The sequence below is a fragment of the Moschus berezovskii genome, chromosome 9, assembly GCF_049115385.1.
Source record: "Moschus berezovskii isolate FMDL1 chromosome 9, NW_MosBer_1.0, whole genome shotgun sequence".
In the NCBI taxonomy this organism is placed as follows: domain Eukaryota; kingdom Metazoa; phylum Chordata; class Mammalia; order Artiodactyla; family Moschidae; genus Moschus; species Moschus berezovskii.
In genome coordinates, this window is record NC_142468.1 from 101,981,968 (window position 1) to 101,989,105 (window position 7,138).

Here is a 7,138-nt window from a genome sequence, read left to right on the forward strand (position 1 = left end):
CTTTCTTATATTCTAAGATTAAAGGATGCTCCAAGATTATTTTTCACCATTCTTCCTCATTTTTCCCTATTCCTACAATAGCCATTTCTCCAAAGATCCTTGGCTCCTTTTACTGGGTAGTGGCTTTAGAAGCAAATTTGCATTCATTATTACTACAGTGTCATTCCTTTTAGGTCCTCACAAAAGATGCAGCAAATGTCTAAGTCCATATATCCCAAACTACAGCATCATAAAAAGTAATTTCACCATACTAAAATCTCCTATGGGCTTCCCTGGTGGCTCAGAGGTTAAAGCGTCTGCCTCCAATGTTGGAGACCCGGGTTCGATCCCTGGGTCGGGAAGATCCCCTGGAGAAGGAAATGGTAACCCACTCCAGTATTCTTGCCTGGAGAATCCCATGGACGGAGAAGCCTGGTAGGCTACAGTCCACGGGGTCGCAAAGAGTTGGACACGGCTGAGCGACTGAACGGAACGGAAAATCTCCTATGCTTCAGCTATTCAACATCCCCCTGAATCCCTGAGAATCACCCATACTTTCACTGTCTCCATAGTTTTGCATTTTCTAGCATGTCATATATGGGGAATCATATAGTATGTAGACTTTTCAGATTGGCTTATTTCATGTAGCAAGATATTAAGGATTTTCTATATCTATTCATGACTTGATAGATTACATCCATTTATTGTTGTATAGTATTCCATTATAAGGATGTATCACAGATTGTCCACTCACATATTGAAGGAAGTATTGGTTATCTCTAGTTTTTGATAATTAGGAATAAGCTGCCACAAACATTCAAATTCAGGTTTTGTATGGACAGAATTTTTAACTCAATTTTGTAAATACCTAGGAGGACTACTACTTTATCATATGGCAATAGGATCTTAAGCTTTTTAAGGCACTACAAAGCTGTCTTCCAAATGTATGTCCTTATTTAGAATTATATTAATCAGGCTAGAGATTTCAATATATTATTATCTGGTTGGCTGCCCCATTTAACTTCTTTGCTTAAAAGCTTCATTTCCTAGAAGCTGTCGGAGTATAACAATAATAGTCTTGTTACCTTGATTTATAGATACTGAATAGAATCTTGTCACCATCCTCCTCTACTGTTGTGTCACCTAAAAACTTGGTGAAGCTGAAACATGGGGTTCATTTCTTCCCTAGAATACATAGATGGATTTACCAGGTAGATAAGACAGTGACTATGAAGTTTATATAAATGCTTGGAATCTGTCCAGAGTCCCCATCACTCGGGAAGAGTGAAATGTTTATTTATCAAAAGTTCTCTAACAATGAGAAGGAAAGGAAATGAACAAAAGTCATCCTGCAGATATGCTGCATTATTGCCACACTTTCTTTATGAGTTTATGTGGATCTGAGATGAAGTATTTTGACTCTGCCTCCTCCATATTCAAGGATATTTTAGTATAGTTGTCATATTTATGTGTTTGTGCTACCCTATGTTCAAGAATATTGGACTTGAAGTAGTTTCCTGATTTACCTTGGGTTTCCATTCTTTAAATATAGTCAACTGTACTTTAATGCACAGATGTTCTAGGCTCTATGTCAAGACAGAGGATCTTTCTATGCCTGATCATCCATCAAGTTGACCAGTGGTGGGTTGACATCACTGACACTATCCACATAGTTAATGTCAAGCCCAATAATCCCATCTTTGTACCTTATTGTCTTTTCACATCTGCTTTCCAAACCACAAGAATCTATTCCTAAAGTGTGAAGAAAACACTAAAAATGTGTTGCTACATAAATTTCTCTCTTAATTTCTCTAACAGCAAAAATTTACATTCACTGACAGATATTTAAGCATAAATTGATTTTAAATAAATTGGAATTTAAAACACCGTTACCTGTACTATATATTCCACAAAACAAATAAGACTCCTCCATAACATATATGCTAACATATGCATATGTAATTGCATGGAATAACCACCAAACATGGATAACTTTTTTTCTGGTGAAAAAAGTAACAGAGGTGGGTGGAGACAGACTATCACATTTCCTTCTTAAGCTTCGAAAATGTTGGTATCTTGTCAATAATACTGAATTTATATAATGGTCCCTAAAGGAAAAATAAATGTAGGCTTCCTTTATTGCCTTTTATCTTATAGAATATTGATAATATTTCCCTTTACTCAAAGTTGGAAGAATCTGCTTGCCAATGAAGGAAATGCAGAAAAGACATTGTTCGATTCCTGGGTCAGGATGATGCTCTGGAGTAGGAAAGGGCAACCCCCTCCAGTATTTTGCCTGGAAAACTTCAAGGACAGAGGAACCTGGTGGGCTACAGACCATGAGGCCACAAAGAGTCAGACATGCCTGAACAACTGCACATACACACTACTCAATGCTAAACCAAGATCATTGCTCAAATAATCAGAAATTTTTGATACTTTATAATGTTTCTAATCTTCATTGAAACCCAACAAAACCAGCAGTTAAGGCTGTTTCACCATGGACATAGGTGGTGAACAGCAGTGACTAGGTCATCTCCCTCTGCGGTTATCCCCTGTCCACCCACCCAAGTCATCTGGAACTAGACATGACAACTTCGTTTTGGAATCATGTTTTTCTTTTTTAAAACAGTAAGCAAAGAGATGTTTTAAAACTGTGCTTAACTTCCACCATCAGAACTTTTATCATTGTCCCCACAGGTCTCTTTCTGACCTGCACAAAAGGAACACTTTCCAGGTGAACTCTCAGTTCAGAGAGACTCAGAATAAAGTGGTCCCGAAGGAACATAGCTTGAGAGTCTCCTATCCCAGAGGCCACTTTCTACACTAAATATATGTCTTACAGTCCCCCATGAATGCTGATCACAACAGAAAGCAGATTTTGTTTTAACGAAGTAATGATTTTATTTCAGATTCTAGTTAAGAATATAAACAATGCTTTATTCTTGGGGAAAAAAGTGATCAAATATGGTGTCTCTCTGGTAAGAATATAGTCTATATGCTCTGTAAATATCTTAATTTCTCCCTTAGTTCCCTTCCTCTATCACATTTAAGAGAATGCTTCAGTATCATATTTCCATACGTACTAATTAGGATGGTTTGGAATTGCTGCATACCTTCCAATCATAGCATGGATTTCTTCTCCCAGTTACATGCTGGGACTTCTGGACTCCCTTCAGCATCAAAAGGAGTACAGCCTTCAGTTCAGTTCAATTCAGTTCAGTTGCCTTGCTGCAGCTGCTAAGTCGCTTTCATCGTGACCGACTCTGTGCGACCCCATAGACAGCAGGGCACCAGGCTCCCCCGTCCCTGGGATTCTCCAGGCAAGAACAGTGGAGTGGGTTGCCATTTCCTTCTCCAATGCATGAAAGTGAAAAGTGAAAGTGAGATCGCCCAGTCGTGTCTGACTCTTAGCGACCCTATGGACTGCAGCCCACCAGGCTCCTCCATCCATGGGATTTTCCAGGCAAGAGTACTGGAGTGGGGTGCCATTGCCTTCTCCGTTGCCTTTCAGCTCCCTAAATGTCCTTTTTGAGGATGTATTCATGTCCTCATAGAGCCACAATCATTGGTGTCTACCGTTTCCCTGAATTAAGGGAAACTGTGTTCTAGACACAGATATGTAACTGTAATTAACTGAAATTTCCGAATATTGAGAAAAGTGATTGCTATTAATTTAGTTCAGGAAGGAAAATGACCAACAAAGAGAAATCTCTTAAAGCTTGTAACAGTCAATAGTTACCATGTAAATAGAATCATGCTCTTGAAACTGAACAGAAAGAAACACAGAATGACAGCACACATGAAGGACTGCATCAGAGAGCACTGGGATTGACTCCAGTCACGCCACTTCTCAGCTCTGAGACCCTGACAGGTTACACTGATGGTCACACTCAGAATAAGATGTCTTTCATGGGCTTATTGTGAAGATAACTTTAAATAATGTGGGTGAAAATTTCTAGCACAGGGGAGCTAGTCAGAGAGAGAGACAGGGAGATACAAAGAAACAGAGAGACGTAATTTCTGTGTGACCCTAAAAATAGCAGCTTAAAAAAATGAGAATTGTCTCCTTTTCTTTTTTATTTTTAATTATCCTTTTTATTTTTTTTGTGAATCCTGCTCTAACTCATTTGATTTTACAACTGTACTCTTAAAATCTTTAGATTTACTTCTCCCATGTAGTATTCACTTGAAAATTAAATATAGTAGCTCAGCTTGTAAAGAATCCACCTGCAATGTGGGAGACCTGGGTTCAATCCCTGGGTTGGGAAGATCCCCTGGTGAAGGGAAAGGCTACCCACTCTGGTATTCTGGCCTGGAGAATTCCATGGACTGGAATGGCCCATGGGGTCACAAAGAGTCATACATGACTGAGAAACTTTCACTTTCATTTTTCATAATCAATTTAGCAGTGATATTTTATCTTTTGTAATTCAACTAAAATAATATTAACAACATTTACGGCAATTAGGTGAGACAGTAGGCATAACCTTTTACTTCTTTTTCTTCTAATGACTGCAATCCACTTTTCTTTCACTGAAGTGCTCAAAAGTTATTGCAGTTCACAGTAAGAAAGTATTCAATAAATTCCTGTTTACCCTATCATAAAAAATTAAAAATCCCTTCTACATATAGTGTTTTCTAATTCTGTTCTTATTTTCATCCCTAGTATGTGATAACTGTGTGGATTTAAACAACAAAAATATAATCAACAACAACTTCAATTACAGAAAACAGGGAGAGTAAACCAAGACTAAAGGAAAGCAAACCCAGAAGCAATGAGTGCCAAGAGCAGTAATGCAACTTCATACAGTTTGGGAAACACGTATCTTCTTATCTCAATTACAGGCCATATGGCTTTGAATTTCATGAACAGAATACATTTGTTCCAGATGCTTGTGATTTACTCCTTATGCCTGTAACATGTATTCTTCCACACTATCCTTGATTAGCTTATCTGCTCTTATACATAGTTAACTATGTTTCTTGGTAAAAATATTTTGTCATTTTATCAAAACTAGTATTAATATCTCTTTTTTACTGGATCCATTCATTTAAATTACTATTAATCTTCAATAATGTGTTAAATATTGTTTGAGTTTTTCAAATTTATGTATAATAAATATCTTTTATCAGACAGCTTCAAAGATATTAATAAAATGTCACTTTTTGTATTATTTTTTAGATTCCACATATGGTCTTTCTCTGGCATTTCACTTACTTTATAAGTCCATCCATGTTGCTGTAGATGGCAGAATTTAAGTCATTTAATGTAAGTCAACTATACTTCAATTAATAAATACAAATGCCATTTTTCTGAAACCACTATTTAACTCAGGTCTGCTGTATTGAATAGATCATAATTCTTGATTCACAGTATATTCTGCTAATTTTTCCATGTCCATTTTGAGTTTGTTTGCTTGTTTACATAATAGTAAAACTATACTTATAAGACATTGCCCAGTCCAAGATCTAAACAGATGATAATAATGGACAGCCGCTTAAGTGTTCATCCTCACGCAGAATCTTGGCTTCCCACAATTGAGGCTACATTTTGGGACATAGTTTTATTACTTATACAAGTTCCTGAAAAATATACTATTATTTTTGTAGTGCTCTTCATCTTATAAAATTTATGCCGAGAGGATCTATTTGAGGCTTTTTATTTCTTTATTACTATCTTTTACTAACACACATTCATGTCATTTTATATAGTTGTACTTTGTTAAGATTCTATCACTATGTTTATAGGCATTGCTGTACATTTTCCTTGTATACAGATACAAGAGTTTACATTGAGCATACAAATGGGAGTGAAATTGCTGCACCATAGAATATATGTATATTGATCATTAAAAGAGAAGGCCAATTGCTTTTTACAGTGATTATGTAAGTACACGCTTCCATTAGTAGCGCATAAAAAACACACTTGATGCACAGACCATTTATAAAATCTATTTTTACATTTTTTCTTCAGATAAATTTAGAAGACACTGAACTGAATGGAAGAAGTAAACCAGTCTGTGGTGTCTGAATTTATTTTTCTTGGGCTGTGTGACTCATGGGACCTCCAGGCCTTCCTCCTAGTGGTATTTTCTTCACTTTACTTGATCACCATTTTAGGTAATGTCTTCACTGTGCTCCTAGTTATTGCTGACCTTCACCTCCACTGCCCTATGTACTTTCTGTTAGCAAATCTGTCATTCTCTGACTTATGCTTTTCCTCAGTAGCCACCCCTAAACTGATCACAGACTTTCTGAAAGAAAATAAGCCCATCTCCTTCAGAGGTTGCATGTGTCAGATGTTTTTCGGACATTTTTTTGGAGGGGGTGAGATGGTGCTCCTAGTGATGATGGCCTATGACCGCTGTGTGGCCATCTGCAAGCCACTCCGTTACTCCAGCATCATGAATACAAAAATGTGCATTCGACGAGTGATGACATCATGGATCATTGGCTTTGTGCATTCAATAAGCCAACTAGCTATAATTACACAACTGCCCTTCTGTGGACCCAGAAAATTGGATAGCTTTTTCTGTGATATTCCATTGGTGATCAAGTTAGTCTGCATGGACACTTATATTCTAGAAGTGTTGACAAATGCTAACAGTGGGGTACTTGCAACTGTTTGCTTCATTCTGTTGCTGATCTCTTACTCGTATATTCTCCTTACTGTCTGCCACCAATCAAAGGGTGGGGCCTCCAAGGCGCTCTCCACCTGCACTGTCCACATCACAGTGGTCGTGTTATTTTTTGGGCCTTGCATCTTCGCCTTGCATCTTCATCTATCTATGTCCACTCAGCATCACTTGGGTGGACAAGTTCCTTGCTGTATTTTATGCGATCATCACACAACTACTAAATCCAGTCATTTATACTTTAAGAAACAAAGAGATTAGAAATGCCATTAAGCAGCTATGATGACTTAGATTTCTTTTGGTATTTCATCATTTCAAATTATCAGAATGTCTACTGTGAGTGCACTAAATTGGCCACACCTACCCTGTTACTTCGGAGAAGGCAATGGCAAGCCACTCCAGTACTATTGCCTAGAAAATCCCATGGATGGAGGAGCCTGGTAGGCTGCAGTCCATGGGGTCGCTAAGGGTCGGACATGACTGAGCGACTTCACTTTCACTTTTCACTTTCACACATTGGA

General features: G+C 37.7%; 1 pseudogene; it reads left to right on the plus strand.

Moving 5' to 3' along the window:
• The first annotated feature begins 5,981 nt into the window (after positions 1 to 5,981).
• On the plus strand, positions 5,982 to 6,900 carry LOC148776745 (olfactory receptor 4K3-like; annotated as a pseudogene).
• The last annotated feature ends 238 nt before the right edge of the window (positions 6,901 to 7,138 follow it).